The sequence below is a fragment of the Salvelinus sp. IW2-2015 genome, linkage group LG36 (assembly GCF_002910315.2).
Source record: "Salvelinus sp. IW2-2015 linkage group LG36, ASM291031v2, whole genome shotgun sequence".
Lineage (NCBI taxonomy): Eukaryota > Metazoa > Chordata > Actinopteri > Salmoniformes > Salmonidae > Salvelinus > Salvelinus sp. IW2-2015.
Window position 1 is genome coordinate 23,344,315 of NC_036875.1, and position 26,467 is coordinate 23,370,781.

A 26,467-nucleotide genomic window follows, 5' to 3' on the forward strand; every position below is an offset into this window, starting at 1 on the left:
TTCAATGTGGGCTTTTAAAGTGGTTGATTTAATTGAATCAAACTCATTTTTTCCTTCATTAATAAAGAACTAATTTAGATTGTTAGGAATTTGTCTTTCACTTTCTGATGTCAGATAAATCCTGCCATGGGTGCTCCCTCTGAAAAGGAAAGATCCTACTCGCCGTGAAAAGGATGGAGAGAAAGTGTGAATATGTCTCTGTCTGGAGTGGATAGGGGGGAAGGCAACAGGCTATACTGCCGCAGCCACAGCACAACCACACACATTCTCAAGACTATTACAACCCCTACTGGGGAACAGTGGAGAGACATGCTGGTGTTTACACAAACACACACATATTGCAAACACACATAGCACACACACAAAGCAAGATGCACACCTGGCAGTGTGTGTCTGGACTCTTTTGAAGAGATGTCTCTGTATTGTACACACGCAAACATGCACACACAGTCTACATGAACACTTTGGGTTTCATCATATTTTTTCCCTGTTTTTCCTTCTATTTCTCCTGTGTGGAGGGAGGGGGAGAAAGGGGTGTCTCATTCCCTCTCTTTGTTGCCGTTTGTGAAAGAGAGCACATATCCATACAGAACACTCTCTCCGCCAACCTCTCACTCTCACACACACACACACACAAAGATGCACACCAGGGCAGCATCAAAGCGTAGAGGAATCACTTCAACCACACACTGGCTGCTCAGTTGGAGTCCGTTTTCCCTGTTGAACCCCCTCCTGGCTTTCACTTGGTACAGTCCACGCATTCCTGCCAAGTAGCATTCACACATGGAGGGGAAGCTTGTCTCAAGCAATTGCTGACAAGCAACAAACAAGACAGACCCTCTGTCCCTTTCCCTCCCTCTCTTGCCTCTCCCCCTCCCCCTTCTTTAACCTCCCACCCACATACTCCTTACCCCTTCTGACCTCTCTCTCCCACTCTCTCTCTCTCCCACTCTCTCTCTCTCCCCCTCTCTGAGAATGTGGGGGCCCCACTAGACGTGTATTAGATAGTCAGCTGTTCCTGGGCGTTCTCTACTCTCCTAACTGTCATAAACACGCACATGAGGCCGCTGGAAACTGTAAGGTTACCTAAAGAGCGATGGTATGTATTAACAGAATATTCATTGTTAAAAAATTTATGGATTTTTTGAGAACTTACTTGTAGTAGTGAACCCCAACTATACATCCTCAGGTTTCAGTCCAATTCACATGGTGTGTTTGTATATATGGTATCTACACAACAATCATTATCATGAACATTATCACCTCTATAACTGTTAACATGATCATTATCAACAGCTGGATTGTCATACTCCTATGGCAATCATCATCAGCAGCAGATCCCCATTGATCATGATGATTGACATACTGAGTATGCCAATCCAGCTGTTGATAGTGATAATGTTAACAGTTGAGGAGACTGTATACATCCTGTGATGACTGGGTATTATGGAGAACGCTACACTTAAAAAAAAATGCTATACCTGCATTTATCCATTGTGAATGACAACAGTTCCTCTCTCAATGCGACAAATCTTTCCAACACTCCCCCTCGATAACCACCAAGCCTCAATATGAAATAGAACATCTCTACATAGTTTTGTGAACAAGCGTGCACCCAATGGATGTGGTTTGATGTAGTTTACAATCGAAGTTACCTGCTACAGTATATCTCCGAGTTCTGTGCTCAGCTCTTTTGCTGCCAGTTGCTCTCGGTGTATCCATTATAGCTCAGTGGGTGTATCATACAATGCGTCCATATGGCAGAGGGAGACACATTCATAACTAGAGTGCAGAAGCCTGCCCCCCGTCCCGTTATAGATGGAGCCCCATCTGTGCAAAAGCCCACCATTCGATCCCATGGAATGTGTTTTTCGTCACTAAACAGTAGCCACGCAGCACACTGAACATCCCCTGTGCCGTTTCATGCTCGGGAATCGTGAGACAGAACAATATGTCCTCATGAATTGCATCCCCCGACATGTAGCCAACAAATGTCAATGTCTCAGCTCTCACAGCTAACGTACTTTTTGAGAGCATAAGCTGGGGAGTTTGAGTTGTTCAGTCAGTTTCCWCTTTATTGCTAGCTATAGCATCAATTCTTAGTTTCACAGTGTGATCTGACAAAGGTATTGATGTGAGTTTCTGTTCTTCTGCTGGCTCCCCACACATTGTTTTGACCATAACAATTGCGGCCGGTAAAATCAAATTCTGTGCAATAATGTGTGGTTTCATAGTGTAAAGGGCTCAGCCATTCACCTTGGGAATGATTCAAGTGCAACGGTCAAGGCCTTTTCCCATGATCTAAGAGCGCTCTCTGGTTGAATTTTAACTTTTAGATTTGAATAATTTTCATTTAGATTTTTAAGGTTAACCATATTACAATGATTGAGATATAAAGACGATATTATATATATATATATTTAGGATTTCGAAAATTCTCCAGCGACCCCATTTTCATATCAGGCGAACCCACATGGGGTCGCGTTCCCTAGTTTGGGAACTGCTGCTTTAGTCATCACAGTAGTGGAAAGTTACCAAACAGTATAGCAGAGAAGCTAACAATTATGATAATTAAATCTGTTAAATATACCAGGCAGGGGTGTCGTCTTCAAAGTCAGACTTGCAGACTGTGTGGAACCCCTCCATATTGGGGAACTGTAAATTATACTGTAAATTAGTCTACTGTAATCATTACAGCAACATGGCTGTATATAACTACAGTAATGCTGGCAACTCTGCTGCCAGTATAATGCTGTACATTTACAGAACAGCATGTAACAATCAGTTTTGTGGTACCAATACTCTTACTGTAATTGTAATGAGTTAATTTCATTGAGGGGAGGCGGAGTTTGTATTCTACAAGTATTTTACTGTAATTGCATGGGATTGGTGCAAGCAGGTTGGCTGCTAGGTAATGTGTTAAAATAATAGCATATTAAATAAGTAAATATAAACACTCAGCAAAAAAAGAAACATCCCTTTTTCAGGACCCTGTCTTTCAAAGATAATTCGTAAAAATCCAAATAACGTCACAGATCTTCATTGTAAAGGGTTTAAACACTGTTTCCCATGCTTGTTCAATGAACCAAACAATTAATGAACATGCACCTGTGGAACGGTCGTTAAGACACTAACAGCTTACAGACTGTAGGTAATTTTGGTCACTATTATGAAAATTTCTACTGACTCTGAAAACACCAAAAGAAAGATGCCCAGGGTCCCTGCTCATCTGCGTGAACGTGCCTTAGGCATGCTGCAAGGAGGCATGAGGACTGCAGATGTGGCCAGGGCAATAAATTGCAATGTCCATACTGTGAGACGCCTAAGACAGCACTACAGGGAGACAGGACGGACAGCTGATCGTCCTCGCAGTGGCTAACCATGTGTAACAACACCTGCACAGGATCGGTATATCCGAACATCACACCTGCGGGACAGGTACAGAATGGCAACAACAACTGCCCGAGTTACACCAGGAACACAATGGTGGCGGAAGAAATGGCAGCAGTTTTACGGGCGCCCAACCAATTGTGCTATTATGTATTTTTTTCCCGCGTTATTTGTAACTTATTTTGTACATGTTTCTGCAACCGTATTTTACGGCAAAAAAAAAGAGCTTCTGGATACCAGGACAGCGATCACTCACCTCGGATTAGACAAATAATTTTTCTTCAACAAGCAAGACGCACAAGACATTCTTCAAACACCTGACAGGGCCATCATCCCCGTTATTTGCAAGAGGAAGCGACGCAGGTACAGAGGACAAAGAGCCGGATGCCTGGTCAGGACCCGGAAAAGGCAGGTGGGAAAGCTGCCGTTACCGTCAATACTACTCGCCAGCGTGCAATCATTGGACAATAAACTAGACGAGGTACGATCACGAATATCCTACCAACGGGACATCAAAAACTGTAATATCCCATCTTTCACGGAATCGTGGCTGAATGACGACATGGATATTCAGCTAGCGGGATACACGCTGCACCGGCAAGATAGAACAGCACACTCCGGTAAGACGAGGGAGGGCGGTCTGTGCATATTTGTAAACAACAGCTGGTGCACAAAATCTAAGGAAGTCTCTAGATTTTGCTTGCATGAAGTAGAGTATATTGTGATAAATTGCAGGCCACACTACTTGCATAGAGAGTTTTCAGCTATACTTTTCGTGGCTGTTTATTTACCACCACAGACAGATGCTGGCACTAAGTCCGCACTCAGTCAGCTGTATAAGGAAATAAGCAAACAGGAAACCACTCACCCAGAGGCGGCGCTCCTAGTGGCCAGAAACTTAAATGCAGGGAAACTTAAATCAGTTCGACCAAATTTCCACCAACATGTTAAATGTGCAACCAGAGGGAAAATAATTCTAGATCACCTGTACTCCACACACAGACACGTACAAAGCTCTCCCTCGCCCTCCATTTGGTAAGTTCGACCAAAACTCTATCCTCCTGATTCCTGCTTACAAGCAAAAATTAAAGCAGGAAGCACCAGTGACACGGTCTATAAAAAAGTGGTCAGATGAAGCAGATGCTAAACTACATGACTGTTTTGCTATCACAGACTGGAACATGTTCCGGGATTCTTCCGATGGCATTGAGGAGTACACCACATCAGTCACCGGCATAATCAATAAGTGCATTGAGGACATCGTCCCCACAGTGACTACGTACATACCCCAAACAGAAGCCATGGATTACAGGCAACATTCACACTGAGCTTTAGGGTAGAGCTGCCGCTTTCAAGGAGCGGGACTCTAACCCGGAAGTTTACAAGAAATCCTGCTAAGCCCTGCAACGAACCATCAAACAGGCAAAGCCTCAATACAGAGCTAAGATTGAATCATACTACACCGGCTCCGATGCTCGTCTTATGTGGCAGGGCTTGCAAACTATTACAGACTACAAAGGGAAGCACAGCCGCGAGCTGCCCAGTGACACGAGCCTACCAGACGTGCTAAATCACTTCTATGCTCGCTTCGAGGCAAGCAACACTGAAGCATGCATGAGAGCATCAGCTGTCCCGGACGACTGTGTGATCACGCTCTCCATAGTCGACGTGAGTAAGACCTTTAAACAGGTCAACATACACAAGGCTGCGGGGCCAGACGGATAACCAAGACGTGTGTTCCGGGCATGTGCTGACCAACTGGCAGGTGTCTTCACTGACATTTTCAACATGTCCCTGATTGAGTTTGTAATACCAACATGTTTCAAGCAGATCATAATAGTCCCTGTGCCCAAGAACACAAAGGCAACCTGCCTAAATGACTACAGACCTGTAGTACTCACGTCTGTAGCCATGAAGTGCTTTGAAAGGTTGGTAATGGTTCACATCAACACCATTATCCCAGAAACCCTAGACCCACTCCAATTTGCATACCGGCCAAACAGATCCACAGATGATGCAATCTCTATTGCACTCCACACTTCCCTTTCCCACCTGGACAAAAGGAACACTTATGTGAGAATGCTATTCATTGACTACAGCTCAGCATTCAACACCATAGTACCCTCAAAGCTCATCACTAAGCTAAGGATCCTGGGACTAAACACCTCCCTCTGCAAATGGATCCCGGACTTCCTGACGGGCCGCCCCCAGGTGGTGAGGGTAGGTAGCAACACATCTGCCATGCTGATCCTCAACACTGGAGCCCACCAGGGGTGCGTGCTCAGTCCCCTCCTGTACTCCCTGTTCACCCACGACTGCATGGCCAGGCACGACTCCAACACCATCATTAAGTTTGCAGACGACACAACAGTGGTAGGCCTGATCACCGACAACGACGAGACAACCTATAGGGAGGAGGTCAGAGACCTGGCCGGGTGGTGCCAGAATAACAACCTATCCCTCAACGTAACCAAGACTAAAGAGATGATTGTGAACTACAGGAAAAGGAGGACGAGCACGCCCCCATTCTCATCGACGGGGCTGTAGTGGAGCAGGTTGAGAGCTTCAAGTTCCTTGGTGTCCACATCAACAACAAACTAGAATGGTCCAAACACACCAAGACAGTCGTGAAGAGGGCACGACAAAGCCTATTACCCCTAAGGGAACTAAAAAGATTTGGCATGGGTCCTCAGATCCTCAAAAGTTCCTACAGCTGCAACATCGAGAGCATCCTGACTGGTTGCATCACTGCCTGGTACGGCAATTGCTCGGCCTCTGACCGCAAGGCACTACAGAGGGTAGTGTGTACGGCCCAGTACACATCACTGGGGCTAAGCTGCCTGCCATCCAGGACTTCTACACCAGGCGGTGTTAGAGGAAGGCCCTAAAAATTGTCAAAGATCCCAGCCAAAGACTGTTCTCTCTACTACCGCATGGCAAGCGGTACCGGAGTGCCAGGTCTAGGACAAAAAGGCTTCTCAACAGTTTTTACCCCCAATCCATAAGACTCCTGAACAGGTAATCAAATGGCTACCTGGACTATTTGGATTGTGTTCCCCCCCCCAACCAACGCCTCTTTTTACGCTGCTGCTACTCTCTGTTTATCATATATGCATAGTAACTTTAACTATACATTCATGTACATACTACCTCAATTGGGCTGACCAACCAGTGCTCCCGCACATTGGCTAACCGGGCTATCTGCATTGTGTCCCACCGACCACCCGCCAACCCCCTCTTTTACGCTACTGCTACTCTCTGTTCATCATATATGCATAGTCACTTTAACCATATCTACATGTACATACTACCTCAATCAGCCTGACGAACCAGTGTCTGTATGTACAATCTGTACAATCCCTTCATCAGTGCTCAAACTTTCCGCAATAGGCTGAGAGAGGCTGGACTGAGGACTTATAGGCCTGTTGTAAGGCAGATCCTCACCAGACATCACCGGCAACAATGTCGCCTATGGGCACAAACCCACCGTCGCTGGACCAGACAGGACTGGTATAAAGTGCTCTTCACTGACGAGTCGCGGTTTTGTCTCACCAGGAGTGATGGTCGAATTTGCGTTTATCGTCGAAGGAATGAGCGTTACACAGAGGCCTGTACTCTGGAGCGGTATCGATTTGAGGGGTGGAGGGTCCGTCATGGTCTGGGGCGGTGTGTCACAGCATCATCGGACTGAGCTTGTTGTCATTGCAGGCAATCTCAACTCTGTGCATTACAGGGAAGACATCCTCCTCCCTCATGTGGTACCCTTCCTGCAGGCTCATCCTGACATGACCCTCCAGCATGACAATCGCCACAGCCATGAACCCTGCTCGTTCTGTGCGTGATTTCCTGCAAGACAGGAATGTCAGTGTTCTGCGCATGGCGCGAAGAGCCGGATCTCAATTCAATTGAGCATATAATATATATACCACACACACACACACACACACAACACACACCACACACACACACCACAAACTGGGGTTCAAAATGATTGACCCTTGAATAAAGATGAGCAATATTGACTGTATAAAATGTATTATTCCAATACTGAGCTATATTGTATGCTCACAAAAATGGGAAATTATATTCTTTATACAATACAGTTGCCGCAGAGAAAGAGTTTTGTTGTAGTGGTGTGCTAGGAATATGGGACCAAATACTACTTTGACTACTTTATTTTTAAGAATCTTTAGGGTGTCAATCATTTTGACCCCTACATTTTTGTGAAATAAAATATGACTTGAAACAAAGTATTTTCTCGAAGCAATTGTATTAGTCTAAAATTATACAGTGGGGCAAAAAAGTATTTTAGTCCAGCACATTGTGCAAGTTCTCCACTTAAAAGATGAGAGGCCTGTAATTTCCATCATAGGTACACTTCAACTATCAAGACAAAATGAGAAGAAAATTCCAGAAAATCACATTGTAGGATTTTTATGAATTTATTTGCAAATTATGGTGGAAAATAAGTATTTGGTCAATAACAAAAGTTTATCTCAATACTTTGTTATATACCCTTTGTTGGCAATGACAGAGGTCAAACGTTTTCTGTAAGTCTTCACAAGGTTTTCACACACTGTTGCTGGTATTTTGGCCCATTCCTCCATGCAGATCTCCTCTAGAGCAGTGATGTTTTGGGGCTGTTGCTGGGCAACACGGACTTTCAACTCCCTCCAAAGATTTTCTATGGGGTTGAGATCTGGAGACTGGCTAGGCCACTCCAGGACTTGAAATGCTTTCTTACGAAGCCACTGCTTCGTTGCCCGGGCGGTGTGTTTGGGATCATTGTCATGCTGAAAGCCCAGCCACGTTTCATCTTCAATGCCCTTGCTGATGGTAGGCTTTGTTACTTTGGTCCCAGCTCTCTGCAGGTCATTCACTAGGTCCCCCCGTGTGGTTCTGGGATTTTGGCTCACTGTTCTTGTGATCATTTTGACCCCACGGGGTGAGATCTTGCGTGGAGCCCCAGATCGAGGGAGATTATCAGTGGTCTTGTGTCTTCCATTTCCTAATAATTGCTCCCACAGTTGATTTCTTCAAACCAAGCTGCTTACCTATTGCAGATTAAGTCTTCCAGCCTGGTGCAGGTCTACAATTTTGTTTCTGGTGTCCTTTGACAGCTCTTTGGTCTTGGCCATAGTGGAGTTTGGAGTGTGACTGTTTGAGGTTGTGGACAGGTGTCTTTTATACTGATAACAAGTTCAAACAGGTGCCATTATTACAGGTAACGAGTGGAGGACAGAGGAGCCTCTTAACGTAGAAGTTACAGGTCTGTGAGAGCCAGAAATCTTGCTTGTTTGTAGGTGACCAAATACTTATTTTCCACCATAATTTGCAAATAAATTCATTAAAAATCCTACAATGTGATTTTCTGGATTTTTTTCCCTCATTTTTCTGTCATAGTTGAAGTGTACCTATGATGGAAATTACAGGCCTCTCTCATCTTTTTAAGTGGGAGAACTTGCACAATTGGTGGCTGACTAAATACTTTTTTGCCCCACTGTATATCTCCCCATTTTTTTAGCATACAATACAGCTCAGTATTTGAATTGTTTATTTTATGCAGTCATTATTGTTTTTACAATGAAGGCCTGGCAAGAGGCAAATGGTATTCTGTGGGGACGGGGCTGAGATCAAAAATAACTAAACAATGTAAGACAATATGAAGACAGCACCGTAGAGATGGTGAGTAATAGACAGCACCGTAGAGATGGTGAGTAAGACAGCACGTAGGATGGTGAGTAATAGACAGCACCGTAGAGATGGTGAGTAATAGACAGCACCGTAGAGATGGTGAGTAGTAGACATCACGTAGAGATGGTGAGTAGTAGACATCACCGTAGAGATGGTGAGTAGTAGACATCACCGTAGAGATGGTGAGTTGTAGACAGCACCGTAGAGATGGTGGGTAGTAGACAGACACCGTAGAGATGGTGAGTAGTAGACAGCACCGGAGTAGACATCACCGTAGAGATGGTGAGGAGTGACACCCCCGTAGAGATGGTGAGTAATAGACAGCACTGTAGAGATGGTGAGTAGTAGACAGCACCGTAGAGATGGTGAGTAGTAGACATCACCGTCTTAGAGATGGTGAGTAATAGACATCACCGTCTTAGAGATGGTGAGTAATAGACAGCACCGTAGAGATGGTGAGTAATAGACAGCACCGTAGAGATGGTGAGTAATAGACAGCACCGTAGAGATGGTGAGTAGTAGACAGCACCGTAGAGATGGGAGTAGTAGACAGCACCGTAGAGATGGTGAGTAATAGACCGCACCGTAGAGATGGTGAGTAATAGACAGCACCGTAGAGATGGTGAGTAATAGACAGCACCGTAGAGATGGTGAGTAGTAGACAGCACCGTAGAGATGGTGAGTAGTAGACATCACCGTAGAGATGGTGAGTAGTAGACAGCACTGTAGAGATGGTGAGTAGTAGACATCACCGTAGAGATGGTGAGTAGTAGACAGCACTGTAGAGATGGTGAGTAGTAGACATCACCGTAGAGATGGTGAGTAATAGACAGCACTGTAGAGATGGTGAGTAATAGACAGCACTGTAGAGATGGTGAGTAATAGACAGCACTGTAGAGATGGTGAGTAATAGATAGCACTCTAGAGATGGTGAGTAATAGACAGCACTGTAGAGATGGTGAGTAATAGATAGCACTCTAGAGATGGTGAGTAGTAGACAGCACTGTAGAGATGGTGAGTAGTAGACATCACCGTAGAGATGGTGAGTAGTAGACAGACTGTAGAGATGGTGAGTAGTAGACATCACCGTGAGATGGTGAGTAATAGACAGCACTGTAGAGATGTGAGTAATAGACAGCACTGTAAGAGATGGTGAGTAATAGATGTATCTGATTGGTGACAAAACCAAGGCTGCAAGATACAGAATCAAGATCCTTCAGTGTAGAGCTTGAGGCTTGCACATAAACCAGGGATGCAAACTGGTAGGGCCCAAAAAGGTGACACTTTCTTTGCACTGAAACATGCAAAAGAATCCTTCTTGGGGAAAATGCAGGTTAACTAATAAAACACAAGGAATATGATCTACATGATCAGTCTGTGTGTAAAATAAAAGTGGTTCATGTGAACCTAACTCACAGTTAAAACAATGTAAAATAAACAAAGTTATTTGTTGCCTAGACTTTACTGTAAATGACCACTCAAGTCTTGAGAAAATACAATACACTAATATTGCTGTTAGTGTAACAGTATAACTTTATGGCGTCCCTCGCCCCGACACGGGCGCGACCAGGGACCTCTGCACACATCAACAACTGACACCCACGAAGCGTCGTTACCCATCGCTCACAAAAGCCGCGGCCCTTGCAGAGCAAGGGGAAACCCTACTTAAGTCTCAGAGCAAGTGACGTAACTGATTGAAATGCTAGTAGCGCGTACCCGCTAACTAGCTAGCCATTTCACATCCGTTACATTAGCCATGCAGCCTTTATAATAGAATGCTTTGTGACCACACACACATCTAAATATTACACTTGGGAGAAAAACATCTTAAGTAGAAATAGAACGAAAACAGGCATTCTATTTTTGCTCTATTATAGTGGTCACTATAGTCGACATCGATCAAGCGCGCAAKGCTACAGGTGTGCAAAAATAACGTTCACTGAGTAAAAAAAATGCAATAATACCCCCTCACTCACAAGTGTTACTGTCAAGTTCAACACAACAAAAGCAATATCTTTGGGCTACACTGCACATTATTACATTGTACACTTTCTGCCTGTGGACATCTGTTCTACAATGTGCCAGCAGAGCATGATACCCTTTGCTGGCATAATTGATCTCTTTCAGGCAGAGATCCACTGTATTGAAAAAGTGAGAGAGGGAAAGTGTGTGGTGTTCCTTTCACCTCTACACTTGTTTAACAAGCAACGCCTCATTTTCACCTGATTCTCTCATTCTGAAAATTAACCACAGACTGTAGAGGGAGAACATTAGTTCACAGTAGTTAGTTTGTTAGCTAGTTAACATTTCACACAGATTTGCAGGGTCCTTTAAGCAACTAACGCGTTATAACTTGAACGGCAAGGAGTCGTATACCAGTTAATACTATAGCGAATTGGTTAGGTTACTAACGTTAAGGTTAGCTCATCTGATGTTGTAACGTTAGCTAGCTAATGTTAGCAGTCTGACTTTATTAACCAGCTAATTGTCACGCCATAAACTCAATTATTTGATCAGTTAAGTTGGCTAATGTTGCTCAACATTTCTCTGGCTAGCTAACGGAGAATTCGATCCAGCTAGCAAGATACTTAACAATGCTAACAATACTTGTTCCATCACACTTTCTCCCTCACCTCAAACTTTCCAAATTACAGTTATTTTTCAGTTACAGCTCATGAAGTACGCTTAATCACCTTATCACCCCCGTCTTTGTGGTCAGGCTTCTCACCTACCCCTTCTTGATCGTCCAGGGGACGCGCTGCTGTAACTGACAAACTGCCTTTGCACTCTTTCGCCGAAAGGTGACTAGTTTGCATCCCTGATAAACAGTATCACCATAGTCCAATACAGACAGAAAAGTACAATGAATCAACTCCTTTCTGGCGGCAAAGGAAAAACAAGCTTTGTGCCGGTAATAAAACCCAATAAGCAGCTTGAATTTCCTGATAAGTTCCTCTACATGGGTGGTGATGCTCAACTTCTCATCCACCCAAACTCACAGATATTTCTACACTTTGACTTGCTCTATAGTGCCATACCATGCATTTTGTTTTAGGGGAATTCAGAACAAGCTTCAAATCATACAGATTCTGTTGAAGATGTTAAAATCTGTGAGTTTTTTCAAAAACCAAAGTCAAACTGCTGCCACTTGTATAGAGAACAGTGTCATCCACATAAAACTGTACATCAGCTGTCGCAATATGTCTCCCAATGTTGTTGATCTAGATCAGGGTTTCCCAAACTAGGTCCTAGGGCCCTCCTGGGTGCACATTTTGGTTTTTGCTCTAGCACTACACAGCTGATTCAAATCACCAACTCATCACCAAGCTTGGAGTATTTGAATCAGCTGTGTAGTACTAGAGAAAATACCAAAACCAAGTTTGGGAAACCCTGATATAGATAATAAACAACAGGGTGTCCGACTTACTGCACAATCATATGCCTTAACACACTGGGTTCGATTTCACAGGTAGTTCACAATGAATCACTTGCACTTCTAGAGGCCTTAAAAGCTTCAAAACTTGCAGTGACTACAGGGCAAAACAGATCAAGGACATGGCAAATACTAAACCATTAAAGGTTTGAGGCTTGCTGCCACTCCAATCTGTCCCCTATACACATTTAATTGTTGGGGAACTACTACAGTAACACATATCAGTTAAACTGGTACAGCAATCTCACTCACAGGTGCAACAAATGTAACCTCTTACAAGGCACGCCTCAAAATATGTTTATGAGACAGAAACAACAATACCATGCACCCACTAGTGGTCCAAAACTTTTTTTGCACTCAAAATACAGTAGGGTACTATATTCTGTGGGGTGAAATTACATTACCATTTGAAATACAGTACTTCTTTAAAGTAAGGTACTGTTAAACTAACCATTGGAATGTATGGTATCATGTACCAGTTATGCCTAAAAATCACCCGGAGTGCATTGCGATTGATGGCAATTTATTGTAAATAATATGGTACATTGCTGTTGTTTTTATAGTATAATACAATAAAACTAACACAGGTAATATATATATATATTTTTTTTAACTAGGCAAGTCAGTTAAGAACAAATTCTTATTTACAATGATGGCCTACCCTGGCCAAACCTGGACGACGCTGGGCCAATTGTGTGCCGCCCTATTGGACTCCCAATCACAGCCGGATGTGATACAGCCTGGATTCGAACCAGGGACTGTAGTGACACCTCTTGCACTGAGATGCAGTGCCTTAGACCACTTAGACTTTTGAACTGTTTGGCCTAGAAACAAGCCGTTTTCTCTGTGAAAACAAGCCATTGCAAACGTAAACAGTCACAAATCTGCATTCCGTTTCTTTACTATGGCACCCAGAGGCTGGGGTACAGCGAAGCCTAATCATTACAACACTTACTATTTGGGTGATTTTTCAAAATTATTTTAAAAAAACTGAAATATTCTGTATCTCACCCGACAGCATGAGATTGGCGTTTGAAACTGAACATTTTAATCTGCTATTACTGTAAAGAAATATAGCATGTTAGAGTAATTTTTATTGGAGGCTTCCAAGTACAGTTAATAACAGTAATTTCTGCATTTTACCGATAATGCAGTGTAATCTACATCATTCATTCTGTAAAATACATTTAAGGTATTTTACTGTGCATTCTAAGGTGTTTTACTGAAGTCTTACAGTGTACAGCAACTAAGATGAATGAATGTATGAGGAATACGTGTGAGGTGGAGTCTCTACTACATGCCTCGCCCAGAGCAAATGCAGCACTGAGGACAGAAGGATGGTCAACATCGCCATGGTGATATTCCCCTAAAACAAAGAGTAAAACCACTTTTTACCATACTGTAAAGATGATATGTACAGTAGAAATCAGATAGTATAAAATGTCGGTACCATTTCCACAGATAGTAGAAATCAGACAAAGAACAAGTAACAGAAATACTGCCATAATCACCTCAGTGAGTAATTCAGAGTGTAGATGAGTAGAGGACCTAACTGTTAAAGAATAAATCCCAGTAGATTCTGTAGGTTCTGTTCAGATGGAGGAAGGTAATAGTCATGTAGTTTGAACAGCCCTCCAGACCCAGTATTCCTCACACACATCAGATATTAATCACCAAACTAGAAAGAAACCACAATCAGTCTCTTACCATCAGTAACAAGGTGCTGTCTATGCAATGAAGATTTGAGTCCTTGTCTCCAACACCATTTTTTTTACTAGATTTAAAGGCCCAGTGCAGTCAAAAACAGGATTTCCCTGTGTGTTATATACATTTCTATACTATGAGGTCGGAATAATACTCTGAAATTGTGAAAACGATGATAAAGCCCTTTTAGTGTAAGAGCTCCTTGAAAAGACCGCCTGAAATGTCAGCCTGTTTTGGTGGGATGGAGTTTTGGCCTGCCTGGTGAAAGAACGAGAGTTCCAAACCTCTCTGCCAATAAGAGCTTGTTTTCTCCTACCCACTCAGACCACTCCAAGACAGCCCTATCAAAATTCTACCACTTTAATTGAAAACAATCACAGTAAGGTACTTAATTTTTACCCAGAAGTGATAGACAATGGTAAAGTATGATATGGTATAATGTCGTGCTGTTATCAGGAGGAAATGAATGAATAGTTTTATAAACAGTTTTGCACACTATGCTGTCCATTCTCTGGTACAGTTGCAACATGATGGTGAATGTTTTTCATAAACATGCCATATTTACATAACACCTATACACTACACTACACATCCAATGAGTAAGGGCTGACTATATTACTGATACCCAGTCTGAAATAATCCCCTTGCCTTAGACACTTCATGATGGACCATTGACAAGGGGCCTTTTTAGATCTGAAAGAACTGGGTTGGTGCGAGTCTGTTGTTTATTAGGTATGACAATATTATTGACACATACACCTATCCAACGTTCAGATCTACATGGGGCCATTTAGAAGAGTAAAGATGGAAGAAGATTTCATTATTTTGCAGAGGAACCCACAGCCAATTCTCACTACCTAGTATTGGCTGCCATCTTGTGGTAGTATCGGGTACTGCATGGTAATGTCCTTGGGATTACGCGAGTCATGTTTACATATCTGTATCTGAATACACCTGTGACATCACATCATTATGTTTGAATGAGAAGCAGATGCTTTTTATGTGCTGTTTGGGCACAGTAAATGGATTAGTGACCATCGCTGGTAGATTCCTGCCTTCTATCGTCCCTCCTAGCCGTCTGGATGAGCACAGACTGTGGTTTGTAGGACCATGAAGATGTGCCTGAAATATGTAGAATACTACATAGTAATACTACTTTTATGTAACTGGGTGAATCCCTAAGGTTTTGAATATATGTCCAAGCTGATGCATTTATCAAACATGCATTTCTCAAGAATGAGAAGAAGTGTTATACACCGTGTACAAAACATTAAGAACACCTTCCTAATATTTAGTTCCAAACCCCCACCACCTCCCCCTCACAAGGATGCTGGCCAATGTTGACACACGGAAACTGTTGTGTGGAAAAACCCAGCAGCTGTGCAGTTCAAAGGCACTTAAATATTTTGTTTTTCCCTTTCACAATCCATGTCTCAAGGCTTAAAAATCCTTCTTTAACCTGTCTCCTCTCCATCTAGTGACATCAATAAGGGATCATAGTTCACCTGGTCAATTTATGTCATGGAAAGAGATGGTGTCCTTAATGTTTTGTACACACAGTGTATATAGCTACTCTGTCTGTATTCTGCTGAAACTGTACAGTAGACAAGAAACAAATGTGAACAACTATTCTAATTTCAAACAGGAAAGGCAAAAATGTAAAAGGCAAACATTTATTCCATATCATTCTTTTTACAGAACCAAAAGGAGAGTGTCTGAATCGTCAATGTCTCCATAGTATGTGCACGCGTTGCATTCAGTACGAGAGAGGTTCTTAAATATGAGAAAAAAAAGGCCAAACATCCTAGTTTAATTAAAAAAGGAGAAACATATACAGTGCCCTACATTATTGGGATATTGCAGTATTTTTCTTATTTTGGATCTATACTCCAGAAGTTTGGATTTGAAATCAAACAATGGCTATAAGGTTAAAGTGCAGACTGGAAGCTTAATTTGAGGGTATATCCATCCATATCAGGTGAACTGTTAAGAAATTACAGTACTTTTTGTAAATAGTCCTCCCATTTTAGGGCACCAAAAGTTTAGTATTTGGTCCCATATTCCTAGCACGTAATGATTACACCAAGCTTATGACTCTACAGCAGGGCTGTCCAACCCTCTTCCTGGAGATCTACCGTCCTGTGGGTTTTCAGTCCATCCCTAATTTAACACACCTGATTCTACTAATTAGCTGCTCAACAACACCTTAACTAGCTGAATCAGATATGCTAAATTAGGGTTGGACTGAAGATGCATTTGCTGTTTTGGTTGTTTCAAATTATTTTGTGCCCAATAGAAATTAATGGTAAATAATGTATTGTGTCATTTTGGAGTCACTTCTTTTGTAAATTAAAATGTGTTCCTACCATGATTACGAATAGTCCTGAATGAATCGTGAATAATAATTAGTGAACGTGAGACGCACAAATATCAAGTTTTTAGAGTCACAAACTTGGTGTAATCATTGCATGCTAGGAATACAGGACCAAATACTAAACTTTTCAATACACAAGTGAATTTGTCCCAATATTTTTGGTGCCCTAAAATGGGGGAGACTATGTACAAAAAGTGCTGTAATTTATAAACTGTTCACCTGATATGGATGAAAATACCCTCAAATGAAAGCTGGCCGTATGCACTTTAACCTCATAGTTGTATCATTTAAAAAAAAAAACGTTCTGGACTACCGAGCCCAAATAAAACTGTATATAATCCAGAAAAAAACTTCAGTATTGAGAAAGTAATTTTAAAGATTCACATTTAGACATGACAGTTTTCCCTTTCATAGACATATAGTAACATTCGAAAAGACAAGGGGAGGAAACAGACCTGCAGTCAAACATGCAGGGATGTCATAGAACCCCCTTACCCAAAACTAGCTAACTCATGGGCCCAATCCCAAATGGACCCCTAGACTATGCACTTATGGAGATCTGAGAGGATATGACATGTGTAAGAAATATGATAATACATCTACCTTTCCATTTGATCTACTATGGGGAAGTTTCTCCATATTGCTTCAATCAATCAAATCTGCTACGATCTCCACAAGTGCATAGTGTTTAGGGGTCATTTTGTGATTGGGCCTATTCCCCCCCTCCTACCCCCTTTCCCAAACCCTAACCCTGGACAAAGGTGAGACTAGAGAACTGATACATGAGGCAATACTAGCCAACTCATACCATCTCTGAACACCAAAGCGAGTAAAAACCCAACAACCCCCCTCGTCTACAGACTTTAAGAAACACTCTCTAACTCCATCTCCAAATCGACCCCTGTGAACCTTCAAGTATTTCCACCTGGGACTGCCCTCCGGCTACCTCTCTGTTTTACATCAACTTATTTTAGGTTTACAACAAAGCTATGGTATAGGTGCACTCAGATTCAGTCTATACATACAAAAATATTGATAGCAATAGTAGTAATCATTATCATAATAATTCTCCATAATTTCCATTCTAATTTACATACTGTGACGTCGTCGACCATTTAAATACAGTGACCTCACAGTTTCCCCACCCCCTGAGTGTAATGTTCAAGTTTAAACCCCTGTAGCTACCTAAAATGCAAACAAGAAATTAAGTTTGCTTTTTTAAATAACATTACCAATCAAGAATTACCAGAATAATCATAATCATCATCGTAATAGTAATTACATTTCTCCTGGTAGCCTTGTGTTTGGATGTGGACTGATGCTTTGTATTTACAAGCTTGCAGTTTAACAATGTGCCTCTCCTCATCCCGTCAGTCAATGTAGACAGCTTCAACCCTAAAACACAAATAGGACAATTAGGGGACTGAAGAGCTAGACTGACAATGCACGACGGACAGGAAATCTGTGATAAAGGCAAACTGTAGAATGATTTACCAAATACTATCATCTTCACTGGCAGGAACAGTGCTGACATATACACTTGCTTAAAGGACAAAACAGACCGTGCTGTCAAACAGTTTTAAAGCAGCGGGTGGCAGGTCCTGTCGCCTCCGACTACAGAACATCAGCCCTATTTTTCTGTTCATTTCCCGACTATTTTACATGTTGAAGCGCCACAGCTAGTCGACACCAGCAGGTGATCTACTGCACACATCCGACATTGATTATTGCGTCTTGCCCTTAAGTGGGACAGAGGGACAGGGGACACTCACCTCCTTCCCCAGTCAGGTCTCAGGATGCAGCCAAACAGCTGCGACACTTATACAGCCTCTGGTCGTGGGTACGAATGTGGTTCTTCACATTCCTCATCCTGAAGAATGTCTTATTGCACAGCTACAACACAGAGCCACAATATATATATCAGTACACAGCTACAACACAGAGCCACAATATATATATCAGTACACAGCTACAACACAGAGCNATATATATATATATATATCAGTACACAGCTACAACACAGAGCCACAATATATATATCAGTACACAGCTACAACACAGAGCCACAATATATATATATATATATATCAGTACACAGCTACAACACAGAGCCACAATATATATATCAGTACACAGCTACAACACAGAGCCACAGTATATATACACATACAGTTGAAGTCTGAAGTTTACATACACTTAGGTTGGAGTCATTAAAACTAGTTTTTCAACCACTCCACAAATATCTTTTTAACACACTATAGTTTTGGCAAGTCAGTTAGGACATCTACCTTGTGCATGACACAAGTCATTTTTCCAACAATTGTTAACAGACAGATTATTTCACTGTATCACAATTCCCGTGGGTCAGAAGTTTACATACACTAAGTTGACTGTGCCATTAAACAGCTTGGAAAATTCCAGAAAATGATGTCACGGCTTTAGAAGCTTCTGATAGGCTAATTGACATAATTCGAGTCAATTGGAGGTGGACCTGTGGATGTATTTCAAGGACTACCTTCAAACTCAGTGCCTCTTTGCTTGACATCATGGGAAAATCAAAAGAAATCACCCAGAAAAAAAATTGTAGACCTCCACAAGTCTGGTTCATCCTTGGGAGCAATTTACAAATGCCTGAAGGTACCACGTTCATCTGTACAAACAATAGTACGCAAGTCTAAACACCATGGGACCACACAGCCGTCATACCGTTCAGGAAGGAGACTCGTTCTGTCTCCTAGAGATGAACGTACGTTGGTGCAAAAAGTACAAATCAATCCCAGAACAACAGCAAAGGACCTTGTGAAGATGCTGGAGGAAACAGGTAGAAAAGTATCTGTATCCACAGTAAAATGAGTCCTATATCGCCATAACCTGAAAGGCCACTCAGCAATGAAGAAGCCACTGCTCCAAAACTGCCATAAAGCCAGACTACAATTTGCAACTGCACATGGGGACAAAGACCGTCCTTTTTAGAGAAATGTCCTCTGGTCTGATGAAACAAAAATAGAACTGTTTGGCATAATGACCATCGTTATGTTTGGAGGAAAAAGGGGGAGGCTTGCAAGCCGAAGAACACCATCCCAACCGTGAAGCACGGGGGTGGCAGCATCATGTTGTGGGGTCACAAACTTGGATTGCTGCAGGAGGGACTGGTGCACTTCACAAAACAGATGGCATCATGAGGGAGAAAAATTATGTGGATATATTGAAGCAACATCTCAAGACATCAGTCAGGAAGTTAAAGCTTGGTCACAAATGGGTCTTCCAAAATGGACAATGACCCCAAGCATACTTCCTAAGGTGTGTCAAAATGGCTTAAGGACAACAGGGTCAAGGTATTGGAGTGGCCATCACAAAGCCCTGACCTCAATCCTATAGAAAATGTGTGGGCAGAACTGAAAAAGCGTGTGCGAGCAAGGTGGCCTACAAACCTGACTCAGTTACACCAGGAGAGATTGTATGAACTGGTGTAATGACCATGAACTGGTGTCATGAACTGGTGTCATGAATGTAATGACTGGTGGTGTCATGAACTGGGTGTAGACCATGGAATGGTGTCATGATGGTGTAATGACCATGTAACTGGTGTCATGAACTGGTGTCATGAACTGGTGTAATGACCATGGAACTGGTGTCATGGAACTGGTGTAATGAATGGAACTGGTGTCATGAACTGAACATGAACTGGTGTCATGAAATGTGTCTAACTGGTGTCATGACATGGTAACTGGTGTCATGAACTGGTGTAATGCCCAATGGTTACTGGTGTCATGAACTGGTGTAATGAACATGTAACTGGTGATGACATGTAACTGGTGTCATTGAACTGGTGTAATGACCATGTAACTGGTGTCATGAACTGTGTAATGCCATTAACTGGTGTCATGAACTGGTGTCATGACCATGATGAAACTGGTGTCATGAACTGGTGTGATAATGACCATGGAACTGGTGTCATGAACTGGTGTCATGAACTGGTGTATGACCATGGAACTGATGTCATGAACTGGTGTATGACATGTAACTGGTGTATGAACACTGGTGTCATGAACTGGTGTCATGAACTGGGTATGAATGAACTGGTGTCATGAATGTGGTGTAATGACATGGAACTGGGTGTCATGGCAACTGGTGTCATGAAACTGGTGTCATGACCATGTAACTGGTGTCATGAACTGGTGTCATGAACTGGTGTCATGAACTGTGTCATGAACTGGTGTCATGAACTGGTGTAATGACCATGTAACTGGTGTCATGAACTGGTGTCATGAACTGGTGTAATGACCATGGAACTGGTGTTCATGAACTGGTGTCATGAACTGGTGTAATGACCATGGAAACTGGTGTCATAACTGGTGTCATGACCATGGAACTTGGTGTTCATGAACTGGTGTCATGAACTGGTGCATGACATGTAATGGTGTCATGAACTGGTGTAATGACATGGAACTGGTGTAATGAACTGGTGTCATGAACTGGTGTCATGGAACTGGTGTCATGAACTGGTGTAATGACCATGTAAACTGGTGTCATGAACTGGTGTCATGAATGTGTACATGACATGTAATGACCATGGAACTGGTGTCATGAACTGGTGTCATGAACTGGTGTAATGACATGGAACTGGTGTCATGAACTGGTGTCATGAACTGGTGTCATGACCATGGAATGGTGTCATGAACTGGTGTCATGATGGTAACTGTGTCGATGAACTGGTGTATGACCATGGAACTGGTGTCATGAACTGGTGTCATGAACTGGTGTATGACCATGTAACTGGTGTCATGAACTGGTGTCATAAACTGGTGTAATGACCATGGAATGGTGTCATGAACTGGTGTAATGACCATGGAACTGGTGTCATGAATGACCATGGAACTGGTGTCATGAACTGGTGTCATGACCATGGAACTGGTGTCATGACTGGTGTCATGAACTGGTGTAATGACCATGTAACTGGTGAAATCGACTGTAACTGGTGTCATTGAACTGGTGTAATGACCATGTAACTGGTGTCATGAACTGGTGTCATGAACTGGTGTCATGAACTGGTGTCATGAACGCAAATGTAAAACTGGTGTCATGAACTGGTGTCATTGAACTGGTGTCATGACCATGTAACTGGTGTCATGAACTGGTGTAATGACATGGAACTGGTGTCATGAACTGGTGTTTATTGAACTGGTGTATTGACCATGTACTGGTGTCATGAACTGGTGTCATGAACTGGTGTCATGAACTGGTGTAATGACATGTAACTGGTGTCATGAAGCTGGTGTATGTAACTGGTGAACATGACCATGTAACTGGTGTCATGAACTGGTGTAATGACCATGTAACTGGTGTCATGAACTGGTGTCATGAACTGGTGTCATGACCATGTAACTGGTGTCATGAACTGGTGTCATGAACTGGTGTCATGAACATGTACTGGTGTCATGAACTGGTGTCATGAACTGGTGTAATGACCATGTAACTGGTGTCATGAACTGGTGTCATGAACTGGTGAATATGACCTGTAACTGGTGTCATGAACTGGTGTAATGACCATGTAACTGGTGTCATGAACTGGTGTCATGAACTGGTGTCATGACCATGTAACTGGTGTCATGAACTGGTGTATGACCATGTATGTAACTGGTGTCATGAAACTGGTGTAATGACAACATGGAACTGGTGTCATGAACTGGTGTCATGAACTGGTGTAATGACATATGTAACTGGTGTCATGAACGTGTCATGAACTGGTGTCATGACTGGTGTCATGAACTTGGTGTCATGAACTGGTGTAATGACCATGGTAACTGGTGTCATGAACTGGTGTATGAACCATGTAACTGGTGTCATGAACTGGTGTCATGAACTGGTGTCATGACCATGTAACTGGTGTCATGAACTGGTGTATGACATCTGTAACTGGTGTCATGAACTGGTGTAATGACCATGGAACTGGTGTCATGAACTGGTGTCATGAACTGGTGTATGACCATGTAACTGGTGTCATGAACTGGTGTCATGAACTGGTGTCATGAACTGGTGTCATGAACTGGTGTAATGACCATGTAACTGGTGTCATGAACTGGTGGTTCATGACCATGTAACTGGTGTCATGAACTGGTGTCATGAACTGGTGTCATGACCATGTAACTGGTGTCATGAACTGGTGTCATGAACTGGTGTCATGACTGGTGTAATGACCATGTAACTGGTGTCATGAACTGGTGTCATGAACTGGTGTAATGGACCATGTAAGACCTGGAACTGGTGTCATGAACTGGTGTCATGAACTGGTGTAATGACCATGGAACTGGTGTATGAATGGTGTCATGACCATGTAACTGGTGTCATGACTGGTGTCATGACAATGTAACTGGTGTCATGAACTGGTGTAATGACCATGGAACTGGTGTCATGAACTGGTGTCATGAACTGTGTAATGACCATGTAACTGGTGTCATGAACTGGTGTCATGAACTGGTGTCATGACCATGTAACAGTGTGTCATGAACTGGTGTCATGACCATGTAACTGGTGTCATGAACTGGTGTAATGACCATGTAACTGGTGTCATGAACTGGTGTCATGAACTGGTTGTAATGACACATGGAACGGGTGTCATGACTGGTGTATGACCAGGAACTGGTGTCATGAACTGACCATGTAACTGGTGTCATGAACTGGTGTCTGACCATGGAACTGGTGTCATGAACTGTGTAATGACCATGTGTACTGGTGTCATTGAACTGGTTGAATGACCATGTAACTGTGACATGAATGTACTGGTGTCATGAACTGGTGTCATGAACTGGTGTCATGAACTGGTGTCATGACCATGTAACTGGTGTAATGAACTGGTGTCATGAACTGGTGTCATGAACTGGTGTAATGACCATGTAACTGGTGTCATGAACTGGTGTCATGAACTGGTGTAATGACCTGTAACTGGTGTCATGAACTGGTTTAATGACCATGGAACTGTTCATGACTGGTGTCATGAACTGGTGTCATGACCATGGAACTGGTGTCATGAACTGGTGTCATGACCGTAACTGGTGTCATGAACTGGTGTAATGACCATGGAACTGGTGGTCATGAACTGGTGTCATGAACTGGTGTAATGACATGTGAACTGGTGTCATGAACTGGTGTCATGAACTGGTGTAATGACCATGTAACTGGTGTCATGAACTGGTGTCATGAACTGGTGTAATGACCATGTAACTGGTGTCATGAACTTGGGTGTAATGATGTTCCATGTAACTGGTGTCATGAACTGGTGTAAATGACTGGAACTGGTGTCATGAACTGGTGTCATGAACTGGTGTAATGACCATGTAATGACCATGGAACTGGTGTCATGAACTGGTGGTCATGAACTGGTGTAATGACCATGGAACTGGTGTCATGAACTGGTGTCAGACTGTAACTGGTGTCATGACCTGGTGTCATGACCATGAACTGGTGTCATGAACTGGTGTAATGACCATGGAACTGGTGTTCATGAACTGGTGTCATGAACTGGTGTAATGACAATGTAACTGGTGTCATGAACTGGTGTCATGAAACTGGTGTCATGAACTGGTGTAATGACCATGTAACTGGTGTCATGAACTGGTGTCATGAACTGGTGTAATGACCATGGAACTGGTGTCATGAACTGGTGTCATGAACTGGTTCTACCATGGAACTGGTGTCATGAACTGACGCATGTAACTGGTGTCATGAACTGGTGTCATGACCATGGAACTGGTGTCATGACCATGGAACTGGTGTCATGAATGGTGTAAGTGACCATGTTACTGGTGTAATGACCATGTTAACTGGTGAAATGACCATGTATGGTGTCATGAACTGGTGTAATGACCATGGAACTGTTGTCATGAACTGGTGTCATGTAACTGGTGTCATGAAGCTGGTGTCATGAACTGGTGTCATGACCATGTAAACTGGTTGTCATGAACTGGTGTCATAACCATGTAACTGGTGTCATGAACTGGTGTAAATGACCATGGAACTGGTGTCATGAACTGGTGTCATGAAACTGGTGTATGACCATGTAACTGGTGTCATGAACTGGTGTATGAACTGGTGTCATGAACTGGTGTCATGAACTGGTGTATGCATGTAACTGGTGTCATGAACTGGTGTCATGACTGGTGTAAATGTACCATGAACTGGTGTCATGAACTGGTGTAATGACCATGGAATGGTGTCATGAACTGGTGTCATGAACTGGTGTAATGACCATGGTAACTGGTGTCATGACCTGGTGTCATGACTGGTGTAATGACCATGAACTGGTGTCATGAACTGGTGTCATGAACTGGTGTAATGACCATGTAACTGGTGTCATGGAACTGGTGTCATGAACTGGTGTAATGCCTGTTGTATGACTGGTGTCATGAACTGTGTAATGACCATGTAATGGTGTATGAACTGGTGTAATGATATGGAACTGGTGTCATGAACTGGTGTAATATGGACATGGAACTTGTCGGTGTCATTGAAACTGGTGTACATCTGTGTAATGACATGGAACTGGTGTCATGAACTGGTGTAATGAACCATGGAATGGTGCCATGAACTGGTGAATGACCATGGAACTGGTGTCATAAACTGGTGTCATGACCAGGAAACTGGTGTCATGAACTGTGTCATGACCATTGAAGGTGTCATGAACTGGTGGTAATGACCATGAAACTGGTGTCATGAACTGGTGTAATGACCATGAACTGGTGTCATGAACTGGTGTATGACAAGTTACTGTGTCAGACTGGTGTATGACATGTAACTGGTGAAATGACCATGTAACTGGTGTCATGACCATGGACTGGTGTCATGAACTGGTGTAATGAATGTAATGTGAATGGTGTAATGCACCATGTAACTGGTGTCATGAACTGGTGTATGACCATGTAACTGGTGTCATGAACTGGTGTCATGACCATGTAACTGGTGTATGAACTGGTGTCATGACCATGTAATGGTTGTAATGACATGTTACTGGTGTCATGAACTGGTGTAATGACCATGTAACTGGTGTCATAGACCATGTAACTGGTGTCATGAACATGGAACTGGTGTCATGAACATGAACTGGGTACTTGTCCAGAAAAAAAGAGAGCATTAGAGCATCTTAAGAAATACGTGTTCCTGAAAGACATCTAACAAAATGGAATCGATTTGATTCCGTTTCTCCCTCTTTGTCTGCAGAAGCCAGCTAAGCCCCTGCCTAGCCGAGGCCCTGCCTTTTGGACTCGATCGCCGGGCGAGGTTAAAGCAGCTGCGAGGTCCTCGCAGTCAGGCCCCCAAGGCAAAGTCATCCCACGTCTGCCTGCAGTGCCGGGCATCCTGTAAGGACTGTAATGCCCTCATCATGCACCGCATCAGGCACATCGAGGGCAAGCACTGGCCCTGCCTGTACGTACTGAAACTGTTAGTCTTTGAACATCCCCTCCTCCTCTGTGTGTGTTGTAGCTGTGTGGTTGTATGTTTGTTCAGTGTTTTACTGATGTGTGTGTGTGTATATACAGTTGAAGTTGGAAGTTTACATACACCTTAGCCAAATACATTTAAAATCAGTTTTTCACATTCGTGACAATTAATCCTAGTAAAAATTCCCTGTCTTAGGTCAGTTAGGATCACCACTTTTATTTTAAGAATGTGAAATGTCAGAATAATAGTAGAGTGATTTATTTCAGCTTATTTTTTTTCATCACATTCCCAGTGGGTCAGAAGTTTACATACACTCAATTAGTATTTGGTAGCATGGCCTTTAAATTGTTTACTTGGGTCAAACGTTTCAGGTAGCCTTCCACAGCTTCCCACTAAGTTGGGTGAATTTTGGCCCATTCCTCCTGACAGCGCGGGGT

At 42.8% G+C, this 26,467-nt stretch overlaps 2 protein-coding genes and 1 long non-coding RNA gene across 3 annotated transcripts in view; 1 reads left to right on the forward strand and 2 right to left on the reverse strand.

The window, feature by feature from the left end:
* Nucleotides 1-11,824, reverse strand: part of LOC111959437 (B-cell CLL/lymphoma 9 protein) — a 61,462-nt gene extending 49,638 nt beyond the window's left edge. The window contains exon 1 of the mRNA XM_023980980.2: nt 11,778-11,824. The gene's annotated coding sequence lies outside the window, so the exon portion shown is untranslated. The remainder of the gene's footprint in view (nt 1-11,777) is intronic.
* LOC111959806 (potassium voltage-gated channel subfamily E member 2) overlaps nt 1-26,467 on the forward strand; it is a 367,483-nt gene that overhangs the window by 172,688 nt on the left and 168,328 nt on the right. The window lies entirely within an intron of this gene.
* Nucleotides 13,207-18,511, reverse strand: LOC139023772 (uncharacterized). Its single transcript, XR_011474940.1, has 3 exons — nt 18,368-18,511; nt 14,029-17,990; nt 13,207-13,883 (listed from the first exon to the last, which is right to left on the reverse strand). It is a non-coding gene; the product is annotated as an uncharacterized lncRNA (long non-coding RNA).